The sequence below is a fragment of the Aethalodelphis obliquidens genome, unplaced genomic scaffold (genome assembly GCF_003676395.1).
Source record: "Aethalodelphis obliquidens isolate GAN/ISIS:26980383/991018 unplaced genomic scaffold, ASM367639v1 scaffold62, whole genome shotgun sequence".
In the NCBI taxonomy this organism is placed as follows: domain Eukaryota; kingdom Metazoa; phylum Chordata; class Mammalia; order Artiodactyla; family Delphinidae; genus Aethalodelphis; species Aethalodelphis obliquidens.
In genome coordinates, this window is record NW_020838006.1 from 724,192 (window position 1) to 748,548 (window position 24,357).

Genomic DNA, 24,357 nt, shown 5'->3' on the forward strand with positions numbered 1-24,357 from the left:
CTTAAGAATCTATACTGTTAAATATTATGCTTCTAACTTAGAGAAAATACCATGAAAATACAAAATATTTTTTTATTTTTCTTAGTAGTATGTTAATATTTACATGAGCCAGAATATCAATTTTTAGTAAAAGTAAAATCATATTTTATTTTCATAAAAATAAAACTATATGATTCAGATGAAACCTCCAAATCTCAAAGTCTACACTTTGAATGAAATACTACTTTTAGCAGCTACCAATAAGTTAAAAGAAAGGGTGTGATCATAAATTGGGGAAATTCACTTAGTTTTAGATAAACGTATTTTCACAATACATACTTGCAGACTTTGCTCTTGTTTGGGAGGTAAGTTATAACTTATTCAAGGAGGGAAAATATGAGGTCAAGGAAAAACAATTATTGTAAAATAAAACTTTTCCTTGCTAAACTCTGAAGGTAACAGAAATGTGAGAAACAAAGGCAAGTAACTTGGATTGTACGGTTTGGGATGTATTTATGTAGTTATTTATCTATAATTTGGAAATTTAGGGAAAAGAGAATTTAAATTTACACTAATTTATACAAATGTGTTTTCTTTGCTCACTCCAGGAAATTTCTAACTTTTGCCTTTTTTAATGTCGCTACAGCCCCCAATAATAGTGTCTTCTGTGTACATAGTGATTTGCAGTTTTCAAGTAGCTTCCACTTTTTTTTTCTATTAACAAGAACATCTTCAATTGGCTAAATGCAAGATTTGATGGACAGTGAAAATTCTTTTCCATTCACTTTCATTTAACTTATTTATTTTTCTTTTTATTAATTTTTTGTTTTTTTGTTTTGTTTTGTTTTGAGATGGGTTTGGAAATCTCTTGAGGGTTTTTATTTTTTTTCCATTCTATTTTTTTTAATTGAAGTATAGTTGATTTACAATGTTGTGTTAGTTTCAGGGGTACAGCAAGGTGATTCAGTTATACATATTTATATACATTCTATTTTTTTTGTTTGTTTTTTGTTTTTTTTGCGGTACGCGGGCCTCTCACTGTTGTGGCCTCTCCCGTTGCGGAGCACAGGCTCCGGACGCGCAGGCTCAGCGGCCATGGCTCACGGGCCTAGCCGCTCCGCGGCATGTGGGATCTTCCCAGACCGGGGCACGAACCCGTGTCCCCTGCATCGGCAGGAGGACTCTCAACCACTGCGCCACCAGGGAAGCCCCTATACACGTTCTATTTTTAATATTCTTGTCCATTATGGTTTATCATAGGATATTGAATATTGTTCTCTATGTTTATTAATTTTAAACTATGCAATTGTTTCTTTGTTAAAAGATGAGTTCAGCCTACAAGGATTTCTTCAGCACAACCTCCTTTGCTGCCAGTGAAATGATGTTCTTTTATTTCTGAATTCATGGATCACTGTTTAGAGCTTGTCTCCACATCCAAACTCAGTGGGAAGACCTCTGGCAAGGGTGAGAGATTCAGCTCTGCTGTGGCTTTGCTGGGGGACCTGGTGCATAGACGTTTACAATTCAAAGCAATCAGAGTTTAGCTTTAGAAGTAAGTGGAGAATGAGAAGAGTCCTACCACTTTAAGAAAGCAATACACGCACACACACACAGGTCAAATGGAGGTAGTATTTCTGGTTTTATTTGATTATTTGTATTAGACTATTTTTATTATTATTATTTATTTTTATTAGCTTATGTTGCATTGGGAAGATTTCTTTAAGTATGGCATTTTCCTGATGCATTTAGAATATGATTGACCTGGTCAATATTCTTAAAGAATAATTGTTGTAGAAATTAATGTGCTCTTTCATCAACCAGTTCTGGTTGTTTTAAACCAAATCCTCTATGTAGGAATTAAGTTGGAAATGAGATCAACACTTGCTTAGGGCACTGACACTTTCTTGGGCTCTATTTTCTCATTTGTATTATAACCCTGAGAACAAGGGGTAACCTTTGCAGCGCCCGCCTTACCTTCCTATCAGCCTTCTTGTATGTACATGGTTAGATAATATCATTTTTTTGCCAAGGTGGCTAATGGTGCACCCAATATGTGTATTGTCTCTTTCAAAGGCCCCAGCTAACCACTTACATTACCATCCACTTCCCATCATGAAGTGTGAACAGAAGGGATGGATGTCACTTTTGGGCCGAAGTTTTTAAGAAGTGGGTATACCTTCTTCTATTGGTCGGAAACAGAATCCCCAAAGCCCCAGAGGGTGATAGAACCCAAGATGGAAGGAACCTTGAGAGAATATAAAAAAGCAGGAACCCTGGCTCTTCCCCTCACTGGCTCTGATCTGAAGCGTGTTTTTTGGCTTAATCTTCTAGTTGGAGTAGATGAGTGGTTCTCAAAGTGAGGGGCCATAGGATTCCCAAAGATCCTTTCATGGTGCCCATGAGGGTAAAACTGTTTTTATAATATTACCAGATATTATTACATGTTCATAATCATTCTCTTAAGAGCTTGTGGGGTGTTTTCTACACAACACAGGATGACATCGTGGCTCTGATGGCTGATGGAACATGTGCATTCTTATGTTTTAAAATTTTCTTCTGTTTAATTTCTAATAAATATTAAGATGTAATTCACATAAGCAAAAGCTCCACAGGGTCATTAGTGATTTTTAAGAGTGTAAGAGCTCTTGAGACCAGACATTTGAGAATTTTTGAGCTGGATACTTTCTAAGGTTTTGGATAAGTCTTTAAAAGTTTGTGAAGTAATTGCTGTATATACACAAACTAATGATAGCATTTTTAAGTTGCTATGCCTTTTTTTCCATACCAAGTTGTGGTGGAGATTAAAATACTCTGGAATCTAGTTTTAAAAGATCTCTTTCCAGAAAAGTGTAGATACTTCTTTCTTTATGTATCAGGAATTATATTAGCATAATTCCTCTTTATGACATGGTCAGTTGCCTTAAACAAATTATAAAATAGGAAGGGTAAAAGTATATTTTCCAGAGGAATGGAATGTAATGTGCCATTCCAAACAAGTAAATCTGATGATTATATTTCTAGCAAACTGTTTGTTTGTTTTTAAAATTTTATTGGAATATAGTTGATTTACAATGTTATGTTAGTTTCAGGTGTACAGAAAAGTGATTCAGTTATATGTATACATATATTCATTCTTTCTCAGATTCTTTTCTCATATAGGTTATCACAGAATATTGAGTAGAGTTCCTTAAGCTATGCAGTAGGTCCCTGTCAGTCATCTATCTTATATATATATCTTATAGTAGTGTGTGTACATTAATCCCAAACTCCTGATTTATCCCTCCCCACTACGTTTCCCCTTTGGTAACCATAAGTTTTTTTTCGATATCTGTAAGTCTGTTTCTGTTTTATAAATAAACTCATTTGTATCATTTAAAAAAATTAAATTCCACATGTAAGTGATATCATATGATATTTGTCTTTCTCTGTTTGACTTACTTCACTGAGTATGATCATCTCCAGGTCCATCCATGTTGCTGCAAATGGCATTATTTCATTCTTTTTTATGGCTGAGTAGTATTCCTCTGTATGTACCACATATTTTTTATCCATTCCTCAGCTGATGGACATTTAGGTTGTTTCCATGTCTTGGCTATTGTAAGTAGTGCTGCAGTGAACACTGGGGTGCATGCATCCATTCAGATTATGGTTTTCTCCCACTCCCCCCAGGAGTGGGATTGCTAGATCTACATTTCTAACAATCTTAATAATATACCTGCTGTGCTCATCCAGGGGTCTGGATAAAGATGCTTATTACACTGTTGATGGAAACAAACCAATACAACTTTGATTGTGTCCCTTTCTTAGAGACTTTTCATAGTTTCTTGCAGGTCCTTAGGGTTAAGCCCCATCTTCCACAAAACCCTTCTGGATGTTCTCCCTCCACTCCACTGTCCTGGCCTCACCTCTGAGCCCTCTCCCTCCAGCTTTGACTCTATTCCAGGTCCAAATTTTAAACACATTTTTGTCCAAGAAGATGATTGATTCACAATCTCAATGCACCTATGCTTCTTTTCTTTTAATTGAAGTATAGCTGATTTACAGTATTGTGTTAGTTTCAGGTGTACAGCATAGTGATTTGATTCTTTTGCACATTATAGTCCATTATAGCTTATTACAAGATATTGGGTATAGTTTCCTGTGATATATAGTAAACCCTTGGTTCTTATGTATTTTATGTATAGTAGTTTATATCTGTTAATCCTATACCCCTAATTTGTCCGCCCCTTCTCCCTCTCCCCTTGGTAACCATAAATTTGTTTTCTATGTCTGTGAGTCTGTTTCTGTTTTGTATATAGACTGATTTGTATTATTATTGTGTGTGTGGATATATGGATATAGATATATAGATATGCCACAAGTTCTTAAGCCAATCATCTGTTTTTGGGCACTTGGGTTGTTTCCATGTCTTGGCTATTGTAAATAGTGCTGCAATGAACATTTAGGTGCATGTATCTTTTTTTTTTTTTCAGTACGCGGGCCTCTCACTGTTGTGGCCTCTCCCGTTGCGGAGCACAGGCTCTGGACACGCAGGATCAGTGGCCATGGCTCACAGGCCCAGCTGCTCCGCAGCATGTGGAGTCTTCCTGGACCGGGGCACGAACCCGTGTCCCCTGCATTGGCAGGCAGACTCTCAACCACTGCACCACCAGGGAAGCCCGGGTGCATGTATCTTTTTGAATTATGGTTTTCTTCAGATATATGCTCAGGAGTGGGATTACTGGATCATATGGTAGCTCTATTTTTAGTTTTTTAAGGAATCTCCATACTGTTTTCCATAGTGGCTGCACCAGTTTACATTCCCACCAACAGTGTAAGAGGGTTCCCTCTCCAGTATTTGTTATTTGTAGACTTTTTCATGATGGCCATTCTAACGGGTGTGAGATGATACCTCACTGTGGTTTTGATTTACATTTCTCTAATAATTAGTGATGTTGAGTGTATTTTCAAGTGCCTGTGCTCCTTACCTCTCAGGCCTTGTGATTCCCTGTTCCAGTACACCCGTGGGATCCAAAGAGAGAAACCTACTACTTATCCTATAGGATCACGATCCAGTTGTGACTGTATTCTGGCAGCAAGCCTTGCCCAACAGCCGATTTGGATAAGACATGAGGCCTCCTTATGCCATAAGGGAGATCTGCCTGTGTATGGCAACATTGTTCAGTGTGTTAAAGAAATGACTCAGAAAAGGCCTTTCCAGATAGCCAAACACAAAACACTCATGAAATATACAAAAGTGAAATCCTCAATAACCTAAATAAATGGACACTGGTACATTTAGAGAAAGGCAGTATCTGACATTTATTGAACACACACAACACACACCTCAGAGACCAGTTCAAAGTCCAGATTGCCATTTGAGGACTATAGGTATGGTTGCTAATTTATTTTGACTAATTGGTGGAGTTGATTTAAATTATGCATGATAACGTTTTACAGTATATTTCACAAAAGTAACGAAGGTGGAGTTTAAAAAGTTCTGGGCTTTTAAGCTTTTCTTGGGAAAAGATGAAAGAATGCCATTGTTTCTTTCTTTAAAACAGTATTAAAACACTAGAACTCATGGAGTAAATAGAAGAGAAGTTTGTTTGTGTTTTAGGAAATGCATAGACTTCTACAGTCTTATCTAGCAGAATATCTGAAACAAAAACTGTGCAGGTCTCGTGTAGCTCATCTTCCACATGAAAACAGTTGCTGGTGAATGGGGAGGGAATCCAGGTCTTTATGTGCATGGCTTTCTGGGTTAATAGCAATGATAATGGTAACTAACATTTATTAGATGCTTACTACGTTCTGAGCATTTTGTTTCCATTGTCTTTAAATGCTTATAACATCCTAGAAGTTGAATATTATTGTTTCCAATTTAATATCCTTACAGATAAGGAAACTGAGCAACAGGGAAGTTAAGTCCCTTACCTAAGGTCACACAGCAGTAAATACAGGATTTGAACCTATGTAGACTTGTTCCCTAGCCTAGCATCCTTAACCCCTAAATTATACTGTTTAGTAATCACTGAATGAACAAACTTCAAGGCCTTCCTTGAGGGGTCTTTCTTTCCATCTGTATAAAGGACTATAAACTGCAAGAACTTTCATAGAACATTTAATCAGCTCAGTACTTCAATTGAAAGAATTTCCTTTTAAACTAAGCTATTAATGTCTTTTAGGAAAACCAGAGCCAGATATAGAATACTCCTCTCTTTCATTCAATTCAACTCACCTCAGCTCAATGGGGAGAAAAGGGAACCCTACACTGTTGGTGGGAATGTAAATTGGTGTAGCCACTATGGAAAACAGTAGGGAGATTCCTCATAAAACTAAAAATAGAGCTACCCTATGACCCAGCAATCCCACTCCTGGGAATATATTGAAAAAAAACCCAAAACAGTAATTTGAAAAGGTACATGCACCCCAATACTCATAGCAACATCATGTACAACTGCCAAGATGTGGAAGCAACCTAAGTGCCTATCAACAGAAGTATGGATAAGGAATATGTACTACATATATATACAATGGAATACTACTCAGCCATAAAAAGAATGAAATTTGCAACAACATTGTTGGACTTGGAGGGTTTTACGCTAAGTGAAACAAGTCAGAGAAAGACAAATACTGCATGATATTACTTATATGTGGAATCTAAAAAAGTACAACAAACTAGTGAATATAATAAAAAAAAAAGAAACAGACTCATAGATACAGAGGACAAACTAGTGGTTACCAGTGAGAAGGGGGAAGGGGGGAAGGGCAATATAATGATAGGGAATTAAGAGGTACAAATTATTATGTATAAAATAAGTTACAAGGATATATTGTATGACACAGGGAATATAGCCAATATTTTATCTTAACTGTAAATATGCTCAGGATAATCTTTAAAAATTGTGAATCATTAGGAGGATAATCTTTAAAAATTGTGAATCATTATATTGTACACTTGTAACATTTAAAATTGTATACCAATCGCACTTCAATAAAAAAAACTGAGCTCAATTAAATTCATATTATTGGATGTACATTGCATGCTGGGTTTGGGGAGGGAGATTGTAATTCAAATATCAGTAAGGCATTATCTCTGCTTTCTAGGAACACAGAATTTCTTGGGGACAGGAATAGAGGAGGCTATATCCCCAAACTATAATCGCAGGTTTGAGGTGGCATATGCTGGGTGCTGCAGTACTTTGGTCAGAGTAGGGTGGGAGTGGGCAGGTAAACTTGAAGATTTTTACCATTGTATTTCCAGCCCTAGGAGACCATAGGTTCAACAAATATTTGTCACATGAACCACTGACATCCCTTAAAGTAGTAAGTAGGATCTGAAAAGATTTCATGGAGAAGAAAGCATTTTGAAATGGATATTTTTTTAAGTTTTAGAGGAGGGGAGCATTTTATTCTGTGGCTGCAGAATATGCCAAGGACAGATACTTAATAAAAAATGTTTGAGAAGGGGATGTCTGGGACCTGCTGACTGTTGTTGAATTGAGATGAGTAGGTGATAATGATGAGGATTTAGCTGACATGTATGATACGTCTCTGGTGCGCCAGATGTTTTTAAGAACATGCTCTCATTTACTCTCCAGAAGTGCAGAGTTTGTGGTAGACACAAACGTGCTACCCAGCTCTCCCTGCAAAGAGCTGCTCCCAGCTGTGGAGAGTGCGGTCGGCTGACAGTTCCTGTTCTGCTGTCACCTCCTCCTGAGCTGGCCTCAGCTGCAGGGAGCCACCCACGAGCGTGCCCTTTCTGAGGACAGCCCAAGATAGTGACTGAATGATGCTGGAGCTACTCTGTGGGTTTTATTTGCTCCAGGGCTCCCTCCAGGGCTGGCCATGGTGGTGTTGGGCTTTCACACCAACAGGAGTCACTTCACTGTCATCCCAGATAGATGTTTTCTATCAGGAAAGCTCTGGTCATCTGTGACCCCTAGAGGAAGCCAAAGCTCCGGCCAACTGTGCCCACTCTTGGCGTGGCTGCTTAAGTCAATCTTTTAAGTTTCAGCTGAACTGAAACTCTTTCCTTGTTCCAAGCTTTCATAATACCCTTTATAGAATTGGCAACAATTTGCAATCACCTATTTGCTTCCTCCTCTCTCTGCTCCACAAAGCTATGACTCCAGGGGGGCATGGGTCACCCCTAACTTCCCACCTCTGAGCACACTGCTTGATATACAGTAGGAGCTCAATTTACATTTGTTGAAGATATGAGTCATTACCTATTAACAACAACTGTTGTTGTTATTGTTGTCGTTCTAGGCTCACAGTATGTCTTTGATTATTTCCAAATGACCAAATAGGGTGGTCAGAGATCAACAGGCACTCAAAATTTCTCCTCATATTTACTGCTGAAGTCGTGCTTAATCTTCCTCAGGAGAGGTCCAGGTCCAAAGACAATTCTGACGTCTTCCAGGAATGGAGGCTCCATGGGCGTTCTCAGATGCCTGTCCCAGTGTCTGGAAACCTCTTAAGTTTGTAAGCTATTTGGTTTGTAAACTCCTTTAAAACCAAAGCCATGGGTGGCACCTTTTGACCTTGTTATATCTTCCTCTTGGGAATATTTTTCATCTTGAAATGTGGCAAGGTTATGAAATATTGAAGACATGTTCCCTTTAACATTTGCCCTACAATCTCACGCAGTAGAAAACCAGACTCAGGCGTTTCTGACATAGGTTGCTGCTCAGAGAGGCTGTTTCAACTTCATAGAGATGATGACTTTTAAAGATTTCAATTGTGCAGACTTTTTAGCTTTTACCTTTTCAGACTAGCCTGATCTTTTTTGTAATCATAAATATATTCTTCAATATAAAGTTAATATATTGACAACACAGAGAATTTTGAAAAAAGAGAAAACAGGAAAAAAATGTCACATTCCCAGTCATCTTATAATGCATATGAGGTGAATTTTCTGTCTGCTAAAGGCTTATTCTTTCAGAGTTGCTCTGAAACCAAACTTATCCCGGTCCTGCACAGTTGTGGATTTGGAATTAGAAAACTCAGGCTTGAGGCTCTATTGCCTAATAGCTGTGTGTGCTTCCCCAACTTACACAACCTCTCTGTATCTGGTTTTCTCCTTAGTAAAATAGGGATGGTGATTCCTGTTAGTGAGGTAGTAGAATGCATTGGGGGATCAAGCAAGATAGGGCAACCCCCCTATTAAGCGCTCTTAATATAAACATAAGTTTCTATTATCACTCATCTTTCTCTGGATTTTTTTCTGACCCTTGTGTTTATAGTGGCTGCTGCTGGTCCATCTACATCCCCTGGAGCCTCACACTGTAGCTCCCACAGGCTCATCTTCACTGCAGCATTTGCCTCTCTTTCACCCAAGGGCTTAATCTGGCAGCCAGTTCCTGGTAAATACACAAAAGACAGGTTAATATCAGAGAATAAACACCTTCAGATTGGGCTATAACCAATGACTGATGGAAACTGATCTGTATATACCCTGGTTTATCTGCTTTTTGTGGGGGAACACTTAGTCTCATAGACTACACTGGATCTCAGAGCTTCCCTGGTGTCATTAAGCTCTAGGTGCCCACAGCGATAACCAGCTCAACTATACACTATTTTTTTGGCTTCCTGAATCATTTATTGGCTCCCTTCCCTTTACTGACTCACTAGTCCACTCTCTAACTTGTATTTCCTTGGATTACCTCCCAAATAAACTACTTGTACTTGAATTCTTGTCTCAGGGCCTATTTCTGAGGGTACCCCAAACTCAGCCAGTATGAGTCACAATTGTTTCGGATAGAAATGGCAGGCATCCAATTTAACTCAGTCTAGCCCAGATTAAAATTAAGAAAGTCGGTTCACTGACTATATAATGCAATGTCAGAAGGTGACAAATCCTATTCAAGGATGATGGTTAGATCTGCTGAACTCATTGAGTTGTTCTCTCTCTTTCTCAGCAGTGTTTTCCTTTATGTATGAGCTTATCTTCAGATAGAAAAGATGGTGGCTGTGAGGCTCCTCCCAGCCCACACTGCCCCTATAGCATGCAGTGCCTGAGAACGTAGACCTTTTGTCCACACCAGTATCAATTCCAGAGAAGGTGTCCTATTAACAGTATTGGGACACATGCTAACCTCCAGAATGGTCACTATGTCCAGCAGTTGAAGTATGCTGGGTGGTCACCCCAGGAAAGGGACAGCTCCAGTGGGACCACCTGGGATGAGGTGAAGTGGGTTTGGCTTCAAAAGGATGTGAGCAGTGACAAGAATCCCACAAATGAGAAAATGCTTTCTGGGGTTGCAGTGTTCGTTCTTGACGGTACCGTACATTTTTGAACCTTTTTACCCCAACAGAAGTACTTGGAACTAACAATATGACAATAGAACCAGTGAATCCTTTTCCAAGTTCAGAACAGATGGCTTAGGCGTCACCTTCTGTAATGGAGGAAAAGGAAAATATATGCATTAAACAGTAAAAATAATAATTATTTGTCAAGCACACATAAGACATGTTCTGAATTCCATGCTAAGTATTTTACACACATGATTTTATGTAAATCCCAGAGACAAACCCTGTGACTAGTCATACAGATGACTAGGATTTTTATTTTATAAATGAGGAAACTGAATGAGTTTCTCAAAGTTTTTCAGCTCATAAGTGGCAGAGACATTTGCATCAAGGCTGGTGTGGTTTGAAGCCTGTGCTGCGGCCACCATGCGGCAGCGCCTGCCTGAAACTGATGCTTTGTGAACATCACCTTGGTTGGATCTATGTATACTAATGCTCATCTGCTGTTATGTTCCTTTGCAGTGTTCAGACGCAATAAAACAAACAAACAAACGAAAAAATCAAAACACTGATTGAATTCAAGTGTGGATTAACTCCTTCTTTCTTTCAAATCTCACACTTGAGGTTGGAGACTCTTTGGTCCAACACCAAAGTTTCCTTCTGAGCCAAGAACTTGCAGACCTTACACCTAGAACCACCTGGCCTAGACAAGCCTTTTAATTTAACAATAGTATAATTGGAGTTGCCCAGGTCACTACATCGATTGTCCTTTTGCAGTGAGCCTACAAAGTCTCTTGATTGAGTAGGCATTAGGTTGGATCAGATTTGATGAGGATTAATTTATGAAGTTTATTTTTTTTAATTAAAAACATTTTTAAATTTTATTTTATTTTTTATTATTTTTATTTTTTTCTTTATTCTTTTTATTGTGGTAAAATATACATAACATAAAATTAACTCTCTTAATCACTTTAAATATACAGTTCAGTGGTATGAATACATTCATAACATTGTGCAACCATCACCACTATTCATATCCATAGTCCTTTTCATCTTGCAAAACTGAAACTCTATACCCATTAAATGATAACTCCCCATTTCTCTCTGCCCCCAGTCCCTGGCGACCACCATTCTACTTTCTATCTCCAATTTTGACTACTCTAAGTACCTCATATAAGTGGAATCATACCGTATTTGTCTTTTTGTGACTGACTTATTTCACTTAGTGTAATATCCTCAAGGTTCATCTATGTTGTATGTAGCCTATGTCAGAATTCCCTTCCTTTTTAAGACTGAATAATATTCCCTTGTATGTATATATCACATTTTGCTTATCTATTCATTCATTGATAGACACTTAGGTTGCTTCCCATTTTAGCTATTGTGAATAATGCTGCTATAAACATGGGTATGCAAACATCTCTTTAAGATTCTGCTTTCAATTCTTTTGGGTACATACCTGGAATTGCTGGATCAAATGGTAATTCTATTTTGAATTTTTTGAAGAATCACCATACTGTTTTTCGTAGTAGCTGTACCATTTTACACTCCCATAATTTGCGGAGTTTCTTAATCAGCTCTCTAGGACAATCTCTCTTACTGGGGCTGTAGGCTGCAGCTCTAAGTATTTTGTGCTTGATAAAAAACAGAACTGTATTTGTATTCCTTTTAGACATTTTGCAATTTTGTTGCTGTTTAAAGATGTAGGAGGTAACTGGGGTACAGAGTCTAATTATCTCTGTGATCAGCTGATGAGTGAATTACCCATACATTTGAAAGTGCTAAATTCTCTCATTGGTTTGGCCAATATTTATTCATCTACTCTTGTATATCAGGGTCTGTGCTAGGTGCTGGGGACACAGCAGTGACCCAGACATAAACAAACTGCCCCACAAATAAATATATAACTACAAATTGTGATAAGGATTCTGAAAGAGTTCAAAAGGCAGATTACATCAGTCAGTTTCCAGTGTATGAACCAGAAAAAAAATCTAGATATTTTAAACTGGATGTAAGTTAATACAAGGAACTGGGTGTTTGGAGAAATCAGTGGAGGGGATGAAGGAGCAGCTTAATTTTGGGTTTCAGGAGTGTCTCCCAGAACACTGTAGAGCTGTCTCACCAGGGCTGCCACCACAGTGGAACTTAACCAGAGTCAAGAACTCACTGCCACCCACATAGGTGTCTTATCAAAGCTGCCCCTGAACACCTGGGGAGCTGCTGAGTGGATACCCAGGGCCATGATCCATAATTTAGGAAGCAGATCAAGAGGCACCATGACCACTAATGTCACTATACCCTCTCCCTCTTCACTGTCAGGAATCTGAAAACTGATACAGTACGGAAAAGACTCATGTTCTCATGATGGCGCCAGTAGCAATTGCTGGGTAGAACCAGGCCAGCATCCAGAACCTTAGCTGCAAGGGAGTCAGCAATGCAGTTAGCACATCCGTCCTCTCCAAGCATGGACAGGGAGTGGGTCCATCTAAAGGACCCAGTGCAGGATATGGATTTAGTTTGGGAAGTAGGGAAGGCTGCTTCAAGAAAGCAACATTTCAGCTGAAACATGAAAAATGAGCAGGATTTGGAACACAGTCAAGGAGTGAGAGGTGGTCCATGTAAAAGGAACAGTGAGAGAGAAGGTCTTGTGCTAAGAGGGTGCCTGGTGTGCCTGGGGAGCTGGACAGCAGCTGGTGGAGCAGGATGGGTTAGAGGGAGAACAACAGGCTGGAGGGCAGGGAAGGCCTGCTCACCTAGGGCCTTCTGGATCGCTTCTAAGATTACTACGATGGAACTCTAACTGCAGTGGAAAGTCATTGAGCTATTTAAACAGGATAGAATTGATCTGCTTTATATTTATGAAGGTTATTCTTGCTGATGTGTAACAGTGGTTTAGAGGCAGCAGGAGGAGAAATGGGGCTAGTAAGCTTAGTGAGGAGTTGTCGTTCAGATGAGGGTGATGTCAGAGCAGGTGATACAGAGAATAGAGGAACAGGAACTGCATTTTGGAGGCAGAGGGCTTGAGGCTGGGCTAGTGGAAGCAGAGGTAAGGGTGAGGGAGGAAAGAATCTAGGCGAGACTCCTAAGTGTCTCATCCGAACGGCTGGAGGGGATGCTCACACTACTTAGTGCAACGGGGAAGGCAGGTAGAGCAGGTTTGCCTCTACGACCTCAGCTCTGAGGTCACATAGTGTCACTGCTACCACAGTCACAGGTGCTCCCAGATTCCGGGTGAGGAAACAAAGGCCTCGCATCTCAATAGAAGGGGTTTTAAAGCATCGCTGCAAGAAGATCATGGGAGAAGGGAAATATTGTTATGGACATTTTAGAAAGTATAGTTTGCTACACTATCCAAAAATAGGGTGATCTTTCCATTTATTCAAGTCTTCTGTTGTGTCTCTCTGTAGATTTTTAGATTTTTTTACTCCTAGAAATCGGGCACTTTTAGAGTAGATTACTCTGCTTTGTTGTCTTATTTGATGAGACTGTAATTGGAATAATTTCTTCAATTGTATTTCCTAACTAGTTATGGTTTACACAGAAAAGCTATGGTACTTGTGTGTTAATTTTGTAGCTGTTCACATCAGCGAATGTCTTGGCGAAGAATTAGTTTAAGACATTGCTCAATTACCGGGTCATTATTTATTTCTCACTTTTTTTTTTTTTTTTTGCGGTGCGCAGGCCTCTCACTGTTGTGGCCTCTCCCGTTGCAGAGCACAGGCTCCGGACGCACAGGCTCAGCGGCCATGGCTCACGGGCCCAGCAGCTCCGCGGCATGTGGGATCTTCCCAGACTGGGGCACGAACCCGTGTCCCCTGCCTCGGCAGGCGGACTCTCAACCACAGCGCCACCAGGGAAGCCCTGTTTCTCACTTTTGATTGTCATGTGACACGGTTTCCACAGTCTAGTCAAGCCCAAAAGAAGATAGAAATGGGTCATTCTTTCATTGTATCATTCACCAAAAGAATCTGTGATTCAAATTTGTAAATCCACCTTGTAGAGATATGTTCCTTGTCATGACAGAAGTAATTCTCCTTACAGATTTTCCTTTGTGCTTTTGGCCCTTGAGGTCTCCATTTTACAAAATGGAGGGGAGAGTTTGAAGCTGTCTGATTTATTTTAATACTGTCATAAGGAAGGCTGGACTGTAGAGCTGGGGGTGTTCCAGCATCAAAATATATTACCTTTTGTTACTAAAATAAAATATTGTTATTATATTATTACTAGTATTTATCTTTATTAGAGATGATTTTTATTTATTCTTCTTTATCTTTGCTTTTTATTTGCTTTTTTTGCTTTATTTGCTTCTTTATTTTTCAATTTCCCATATAATGCTCGCATAATAGAAAAGTGAAAAACTCATGCAAATTCCTTACAAAACATTTTGAAAACACAGGCAAGTAAAAGGAAAAAGTATAAAGTGACTTGAAATCTTGCTACCTAGAGATAAGCACTCAATATTTTGGGATCCAAATTTATAGAATTTCTTAAGTAAAAACGGGATTGTACTCTACATATCTTATTTACCCTGTTCTTGTAAATAACGAATCCCATACGAATAAATGTTCTTCAGACATAACATTTCAAAAACTGCATATTCCGAGGCTTTTCATGAATATTACTTAGAGAAGTTGACTGCATCCACACTTTGGCCAGAGGTGTAAACAATCCCCTCCCTACTCCAGCTTTCCCAGCATTGGTGACTAAAAGAGTTGGAAAATCTTATTACTGTTTTAATTGGCATCTCCCTAATTATTAATAAGATTGATCATTTTCCCAAAAGATTCAACGGACAATTGCCTTTGCCAGAATTGCTTGAAAATTCTATCACAGTAAAACAATGGGAGAGACATCTGTATGGGTGAATTTGTAAATATTTAATATTCAAGTTGTCATATCTCTAGGTTCAGTCCCTTTAACATGCATACACTCACTAAATCCCTATTTTTAATCATTGACAAATATCTATTGATGGTCTACTATGTGACAAGCCCTGTTCTGGGTACTGGTGACAGAACAGTGAGTGGAAGTGGCAAAGCCCCTGGTGCAGACACTATGAGGAGAAACAAACAAGCAACAATGTGTGATAACACCAGGGCAGAACATGGAATATGGTTTGGGGGCTGCAGAGTGGAGGGGGGTGCTGGGTATTACAGGGGGCTCAAGGGAGACCTCTGGATGAGATGATATTTGGGTAGAGACTTAGATGAAGCAGTGAGTGCGTGAGCCATGCAGGCATCTGGGGAAGAGTGTTCCAGGCAGAGAGACCAGAAAGTGCAGAGTTCCTGGGCAGGAATGTCCTGTTTTGATGGAGGAGCGGTCGGGGCAGAATGAGGGGTTGGGGCAGTGGTCCAAAGTGAGATCAGAGAGTTGGAGGGGCGAGGTCATGTGAAGGTTTGTAGGTCCTGGCCAGGAAGGACTCAGATTTATTCAGAAGGAGCTCAGAAAGGAGGTGGAGAGATTAGTATGACGCTACTGCCATGGTTTGGCTGAGCGGCCAATGGTGCACAGGGATATCAGCCATCTCTCCCAGCAGGCCTGCCCTGCTCTGCCATCCTCAGGATGGCCCAATCTCTCTCCTCTAAGGCCAGACCAGGGACAGAGGGAGTGGGTGTCTTATGAGGTTTGCTGGGTGCTAAAGGGTCTGTGTGACAGGCAATCACAATACCTAAGAGTGACAAGGCAGGATGGGTGGGTGTCACCTTCAGAAGCTGGTTTGACAAGCCTGGGTCTCACACTTTCGGGGTTGACAGGAACATGCTGGTGACTTAGAGAAAAAGCAGGTGGAGGCACCAGAGACTTCAACAAAATGCCCAAAAAAGAAGTGACAGACACGGATGCGTCGTGGGTACCAAATCACTCCATACTTAATCTCTGTATGAGGTACTGAGCATCTATAAATGACAGCAAGAGGCAGCCTGGCAGGCTGCTGTGGGTTTCACTTGCCAGTTAGGGACTAGCTGGAGGTTTTTCTCATGTCTGAAATGCCACTTCTGAACACAAAAACTAAGCAAAGTGGGTTCAAAGTTCCAAGTCTAGCCCTCTACTCACAAACCAGGTCAATGAGCTGTCAAGCAGGAAAGGACTTGGAAGGACCAGGACCAAGGACCCTACGGGTAGCATTGATCATCTCCAGGGCCTGACCCAGAGACCTCATGTGGAGAGTATCACACAGAAACTTCACAGGGAGAACCAGGGCACACGAGGGGCTAGATTCCTTGTGGTGATGTGGTGGTCATTGTCCTAAGCTCTAACTTAGGGGAACAATCAGTACCAGAGCTCCCTTCACTATCCAGGCCTCTTCAAGGATGACAGAAAGCCCACCTTTTCCGGGAAGCCCTCCTGCCCATCTCAGCTCACACTCATCTCCCTTCTCTGGCTTTTGTGGACCTCTGGATGGCAACACTTGTTTAGCACTTAATTGTTCTAGAAGGTAAAATTCATGAGGCTGATGACTGTTCTGCTTATTTCTATACCCCCAGTGTAGGAACCATGGTGGTATCTCAATGAACAGTTATTAAAAGGATACATTTTCTATTTTTATAATTAAAAAAAATTGAAATATAGTTGATTTACAATGTTGTATTAATTTCTGCTATACTGCAAAGTTATTCAATTATACATATATATACATATATATGTATATATATATGCATTCTTTTTTACAATATTCTTTTCCATTATGGTTTATCACAGGATATTAAATATAGTTCCCTGTGCTATGCAGTAAGAACTTGTTGTTTATCCATTCTATATAAAAAACTAACATCTGCTAACTCCAACCTCCCGCTCCATCCCTCCCCCAACCCCCTCCCACCAGTCTGTTCTCTATGTGAAATGTATGAATTTTAAATTCTTTTAAGGGTGTATAGATATTCTTATAAACTTAGGAGGAGATCAGATCTTGTTTGTTGTCATCCCTGTCCTTTTTCTTCTTTCTCTGCCATATTATCAAGCAGACACCATCAGTGGCCCATCCATATGACCTCGGCCCACTCCAAAATCAGCTACAGAGTTCCCGTGCTTCTTTTGGCTCTGCCATAGGTGAGGGCTTGGTCCTCGTGTCCTGGACATTCTCCAAAGAGTCAAATCTGCCAGGATGACCCTCCGTCAATAAAAGATGGGAATTGGTAGATAGCTTCCAGATTCCTTGTTTCTTGGTGGAATAATTCTGTGTGCAGCCCACAGTCTCTCAGAAGCCCCCAGAGGACTGAGCCCAGCTGCTGGCAGTGGTTGCCCACATATAGTGCACCCTCACGGCTTTCTTACCTCCCCTTTCCCAGGTCATCACTGTCTTACTCTATTTCCTGGTACCACCTCCTAAATCCTAAATAAATTACTGATACCCAAATCCTCACATCAGGGGCTGCTTTGGGGGAACCCAAACTAAGACACTTACCTACGGTGCTTAGAAAAGCTGTGCATATGGGATTCCTGTGAAGATGGAGTGAAGTGATGCAAGTAAGGTGCTCAGCAGGGCTTGGTCTATGGTAAATGTCTGGCCCCATCAGCCACTATCGCTGTTGTAGTCCATGTTGACGGTGCCCAAACAATATTTGTGCATTCTTCATCTTTGAGGTGGGATTTTGAGGAGGAATTGAGGCAAAGACCAAAGGGCACCCAGAACAACAGTAATGGTGGAAATCAACGAGGAGGAACAGAGTCAAAGATCAAAGACAAAGCCATGAGAAGCAGCGCATACTAGGTGTTCGCCTGTGTGGTACCAATCGCAGAAGAAGTAATACATCACCCTGGGCCAGTGGGGAGAGCTTCCCGTATTTTCAAAGCAGTGATGTAGTCCTTCAGCCAGCTGGAGTATAAGGATATTTACAAGCTGATGGCAAGGGTCTATTAAGACAAACCTGGCAGGAATGGTCAGAAATTTGGCTTCCTTTGAAGGGACAGGCAGATTCTGTATGTCTAGTTGCGGAGGAGCAGTTGGTCTAGTTTCTGAAGCCTGTGGACAGAGAAGTGGAAAGCAAAGGCATGGGCAGAGCTAGAATCCTGAGGATTCGAGAATCAGCAAAGGTTAAAGTCTGTACTTGGGTCAACAGATACATGCTACTATATATAAAATAGGTGGCCAACAAGGACCTACTGTATAGCACAGGGAACTCTACTCAGTAATCTGTAATAACCTATATGGGAAAGGAATCTGAAAAAGAATGGATATATGTATATGTATAACTGAACCACTTTGCTGTGCACCTGAAACTAACACAACACTGTAAATCAACTATACTACAATATAAAGTAAAAATTAATTAAAAAAATGTCTGTACCTGCAGAAGAAGTGTTTAAATCTTTGCACTTTGTTGACTGTCTCTGAAAGAGATCAGATCCCACACGGGACTTTGGCAGTGATTGTGAGCAGTGGCAGACCACTGGTATGCCACCATCATACCAACAAGTGTAATTGGTTCTATAGTGACTTTTCAGTACTAGGGTTTGTGCCTGACAACGTTTGATTCTGTAGAATGGAGGTCCCTTTGGAGTCCCAGTGCCTCTGTGCACAGTCAATAAACATATGTAGCAGGTGGGGAAGTAAAACAAAGCCAGTGACATCAAGGTAGGAGGGGAGAGGGAAAAAGAAAGCAGTGAGTCCTCAGCAGATGCCCTACCCGGGTTGGCTGAGTGGGGTCGGGGCCCCGGGGTGGCTGCCTTCTCTCAGTCCTGCCGGCTGGGACCAAAACAGACAAGATGTTCTCACTGATGTGGTTTCTTGCCAAACCACCGCTGTAGTTTACAGCTTACCCCAACATGGGGCAGGCTGTCTTCTCACCTGCTTTTTATGAACGGTGTGATTGCATCATTGTAAGGAAGACATAAAGTAGGCTGGGAAAGGGGAATGCAGATGTTCCACCAGTATGGACAAACTGGTCAGGTCATAAAGCACCCAGAGACCGGGTACAGGTGCTTGGGAGAAGCTGGAAAACCAAGCCATCTGAGACTTTTGGAGTTGCTCTGAACCCTGGGAGATATCTTTTGTCATATTGTGATTTAGGAAAAGAAATACATATATTTGGTTTTTGTCCCCTTTTCTGGCACAGAGCTACTAAAACCCTTGGAATTTCCTAAATAAGAGTGACAAAGGTGTCTTTTGTTATGTTAATGAAGTGACTTTTGGACCTTACCTGGGGGTGGGGCTGGAACCAACCGTGTGATTGGAGAGTTCAGTTTCCCCCTCCTCCTACAAGCCGCTGTGGAGGGAAAAGGCTGGAGATTGAGTTCAATCACCAATGGCCAAAGATTTAATCAATTGCACCTCTGTGATGAGGCCTCCATAAAACCCCAGAGCTCTGGTTGGTGAACACGTGGAGGTTTGGGGGAGGGTGCAGGAGCTCCACGCCCTTTCCCTAAACGAGGCCCTTAGGCCCTTGGCCTCTCTTCCATCCAGCTGTTCCTAAGTTGTATCCTTCTCTAATAAACCAGTGATCTAGTAAGTATACAGTGTTTCTCTGAGTTCTGTGAGCTGCTCTAGCAAACTAATTGAATCCAAGGAGGTGGTTGTTGGAACCCCTGATCTATAGCCAGTGGGTCAGAAGAACAGGTGACAACCCCTTACCCTGTGGGATCTGATGCCACCTCTGAGTAGCCGTTGTGAAGACTGGGATGAAGTATAGGACATCCCACTGGGGTCAGAGAGAAACTGCGCCGGCAGCACACACACTGGAAATTGACACCTACCTTCACCTTGGTCCCTGGGATTCCAAGTGTGCCTTAGGGGCGATTGGGGCTCATAAAGCTAGTCCCCTTTTATCTGTGAGATACTGTGGTGACCATGCAGATACCTAAGGTGTCAATAAAGTTACAGCGAGTTATTAGTTATACTTTGATCCTGGGCATGACTAATTTCCTTATGAAATTTAACCAAAAGCCTGAATCTCTTGATCGCTGTTCCGTGTGATCCAGTGGCAGAGGGAAAAGAATGGTTCTCAGGACTGTCTTGACTCTTATGAGAGCTCATGGGTAAAAACAGAAACTGAAAAGTGATGTCTGGCTTGTGTTTGACCAATAGCAGGTCACTCACCATCTCTGGGCTTCAGTACCTTCCTCTGTGGAAGAGACCCTTTGATTTCAGGATTTCTGGGTCTCCTCCCAGTCTGTTCCCTGGGGCTTCCATAGTGGGGATGGTGTGGGAGGCCCAGCTGCTGTCGCTGCTTCCACTACCTGCAGGAGGAAGTTTTGAACACTTTTGTCTTATCTCTTTCTCAGTGATTCCAATTTTAGTGCCTGTGGTAAGTGAGAAATTCAGTTATTTGTCAAATATGTTTTTTATTAAATGATCCTTTTGCTGTGCAGTCATTTTAATTCCCTTTTAAAATTTTCATTCAACTCTATGACATAACTCACAGCAAGATCCTTTTTGACCCACCTCCTAGAGAAATGGAAATAAAAACAAAAATAAACAAATGGGACCTAATGAAATTTAACAGCTTTTGCACAGCAAAGAAATTTAACAGGTTTGCACAGCAAACCATAAACAAGATGAGAAGACAACCCTCAGAATGGGAGAAAATATTTGCAAACGAAGCAAGTGACAAAGGATTAATCTCCAAAATATACAAGCAGCTCATGCAGCTCAAAGTCAAAAAAAACAAACAACCTAATCAAAAAATGGGCAGAAGACCTAAATAGACATTTCTCCAAAAAAGATATACAGATTGCCAACAAACACATGAAAGGATGTTCAACATCACTAATCATCAGAGAAATGCAAACCAAAACCACAATGAGGTATCACCTTACTCGGGCAGAATGGCCATCACCAAAAAATCTACAAACAATAAATGCTGGAGAGGGTGTGGAGAAAAGGGAACTCTCTTGCACTGTTGGTGGGAATGTAAATTGATACAGCCACTGTGGAAAACAGTATGGAGGTTCCTTAAAAAACTATAAATAGAACTACCATACAACACAGCAATCCCACTACTGGGCATATACCCTGAGAAAACCATAATTCAGAAAGAGTCATGTACCACAATGTTAATTGCATCACTATTTACAATAGCCAGGAGACGGAACAACCTAAGTGTCTGTCGACAGATGAATGGATAAAGAAGATGTGGCACATATATACAATGGAATATTACTCAGCCATAAAAAGAAATGAAATTGAGTTGTTTGTGGTGAGGAGGATGGACCTAGAGACTGTCATACAGAGTGAAGTAAGTGAGAAAGAGAAATACAAATACTGTATGCTAACATATATATATGGAATCTAAAAAAAAAAATGGTTCTGATGAACCTAGGGGCAGGACAGAAATAAAGACGCAGAAGTAGAGAATGGACTTGAGGACATGGGAGGGGGAAGGGTAAGCTGGGACTAAGTGAGAGAGTAGCATTGACATATGTACACTACCAAATGTAAAATAGATAGCTAGTTGGAAGCAGCTGCATAGCACAGGGAGATCAGCTCAGTGCTTTGTGACTACCTAGAGGGGTGGGATAGGGAGGGTGGGAGGGAGATGCAAGAGGGAGGGGATATGAAGATATTATATACATATAGCTGATTCACTTTGTTATACAGCAGAAACTAACACAACATTGTAAAGCAATTATACTCCAGTAAAGATGTTTATAAATTGTTTTTGTTGTTCATAGGATCACATTAAAGTAAGATCTTTCTTACTCAAAGATTATACAAATACTCTCCTGTGGTGCTCGCTTTGGCAGCACATCTACTAAAATTGGAACAATACAGAGAAAATTAACATGGCCCCTGCACAAGGATGACACGCAAGTTCGTGAAGCATTCCATATTTTTGTGTGCTAACACACATATATGGAATCTAAAAATTAAAAAAAAATGGTTCTGAAGAACCTAAGGGCAGGAAAGGAATAAAGATGCAGACATAGAGAATGGACTTGAGGACACAGGGATGGGAAAGGGTAAGCTGGGACGAAGTGAGAGAGTGGCATAGACATATATTCACTAACAAATGTAAAATAGATAGCTAGTGGGAAGCAGCTGCATAGCACAGGGAGATCAGCTCAGTGCTTTGTGACCACCTAGAGGGGTGGGATAGGGAGGGTGGGAGGGAGACGCAAGAGGGAGGAGATATGGGGATGTGTGTATACGTATAGCTGATTCACTTTGTTATAAAGCAGAAACTAACACACCATTGTAAAGCAATTATACTCCAATAAAGATGTTAAAAAAAAAAACCCTCCTGTGGAATTTTCTGTTAGTGTTCTGATGTTTCTTAAACATCAACATTTCTAACACATTTGAAATTTATTTTAGCAAATTATTGCAAAATTTATTTTTCTCATGGTATGTAACTATTTGCCCCCAGATTGACCCACTTATTTTTGGCTATTGGATTCCCTACTGATTTGAAACGCCATTTTTATTTTATCCTAAATTCTTAGTAAAAACGAGCTTCTGAATGGGTTTTCTCCTCTGTTCCTTAGACCGTCAGTGTGACATTTTAAATTCTTATGCTGTTTAAGGTGTAGTTTGTAGCACATACGTCAGTGCTCCCCCCAGACCACCCTGGTTCCCTTTTACTCTTTGCTTCAGTGCTTTGGAGGCTGAGCTCCTGGTGGCAAACTCTGTCAATTCAATAAACAATGGCTTTAGTATTTTAAGTACAATTCCTAAAGAACATAAAGATTTTGATTTCTCAGAAACTATCCAGCAGAAATTAAACAGAAGAGTGTCTTTCTGTGTCCTTCTTAAAATTTTTAGACATATTTGAGATTTAATCATTTGTTAAATATTTATTATCTACTATATGTCAGACACTATCTCCCTCTCTCTCTACCTCTGCAAATTAGTCGAACCATAAAATTATTTTCACATATCTTTCTTAACTAAATATATCATGCACACTTTTCCATTTCAGCTTATGAAAATTCTTCCTCATTTTGTTTGGTGGCTGCATATGGGTGTGCCATAGTTATGGTCATTCTGTTCTCTCTTATTCCCAAAATGAGGTTTATTGTTGCTTTATTAGGTTCAAAATTATGACAAATTCTTTAAAGCAAGGTTTTTCTTTCTAATTTTCTTAATTTGACTCATCCCTTTTTTAGCTGAATTTTGCCATCAAATAGTTTTTGCACATTTGAGAGGTTTTGTTTCTTTAATTTTGAATGCCACCATTGTTCTGGAGGAGTCTGAAGGCAGTGGGTTTCCTCTCGTGTCCATCACATGTTCATGTGCACACGCAGGAGCACTTTTCAATACGGTGACTTCAAGAGTCCGTCCTTCTCTCTCCCTCTCCCAGCTCCCCTCGTTTTTTGGTATTAAATTTCCTGAATTTTCTTGTTCCTTATTGATATGTAGATTTAGTCTCCCATTGTTTGGGGAATAGCTTCTTTAATAAATATTTTTTTCAATTCCATCAGTTTTATTTTTGTTTTCAAATAGCAAATTATATGTATATTTAATCATTGTGACCTATCTTCCATATCTATTATCTTTCATCTCCTTAATAGTTTTTAACCTCTTTGTCATTTTTTTTCCTGCAATATCTTTGATCTTTTTTTTTTTTTTTTTTTTTTTTTGGCGGTCGGCCCTCTTCTTTCTGTTGTGGCCTCTCCCATTGCGGAGCACAGGCTCTGGATGCGCAGGCTCAGCGGCCATGGCTCACGGGCCCAGCCACTCCACGGCATGTGGGATCTTCCCGGACCGGGACACGAACCCGTGTCCCCTGCATTGGCAGGCGAACTCTCAACCACTGCGCCACCAGGGAAGTCCTGATCATTTGAAAACTTTCCTCTATGACTGGGACGTTGTCTTTGGCTAAGTCCATTTTCTTTCTTGATGTTTCAAATTATGTTGCTTTCATTCTTAGTGGGTTTTCTTAAATTTTGGAAGCCGTGTAAATCACTGGGAAGTATGGCTCTCTGTTTCGAAGCTTGATATGAAGTACTTTGTCTAAGTTTATATATATATATAGAACCATGCGTACCATGGCACCTAGACAAGTTATATACATATACACCTTGTCTTTCCTTTTATTTTTTCAATTAATTAGATTTTTGGTGTATGATCTGGCTTTGCTCTGCCATTATATCTTGATTTTTGTTCCTTTTCTTTTCTTTTTTTGGCTGCATTGGATCTTTGTTGCTGTGCATGGGCTTTCTCTAGTTCCAGCGAATGGGGGCTACTCTTCATTGTGGTGCGTGGGCTTC

General features: G+C 40.4%; 1 non-coding gene across 1 annotated transcript; it reads left to right on the top strand.

The window, feature by feature from the left end:
* Positions 1-21,875: 21,875 nt before the first annotated feature.
* LOC113610348 (U6 spliceosomal RNA) lies at positions 21,876-21,982 on the top strand. The gene has a single exon (XR_003429055.1). It is a non-coding gene; the product is annotated as a U6 spliceosomal RNA (small nuclear RNA).
* Positions 21,983-24,357: the final 2,375 nt, after the last annotated feature.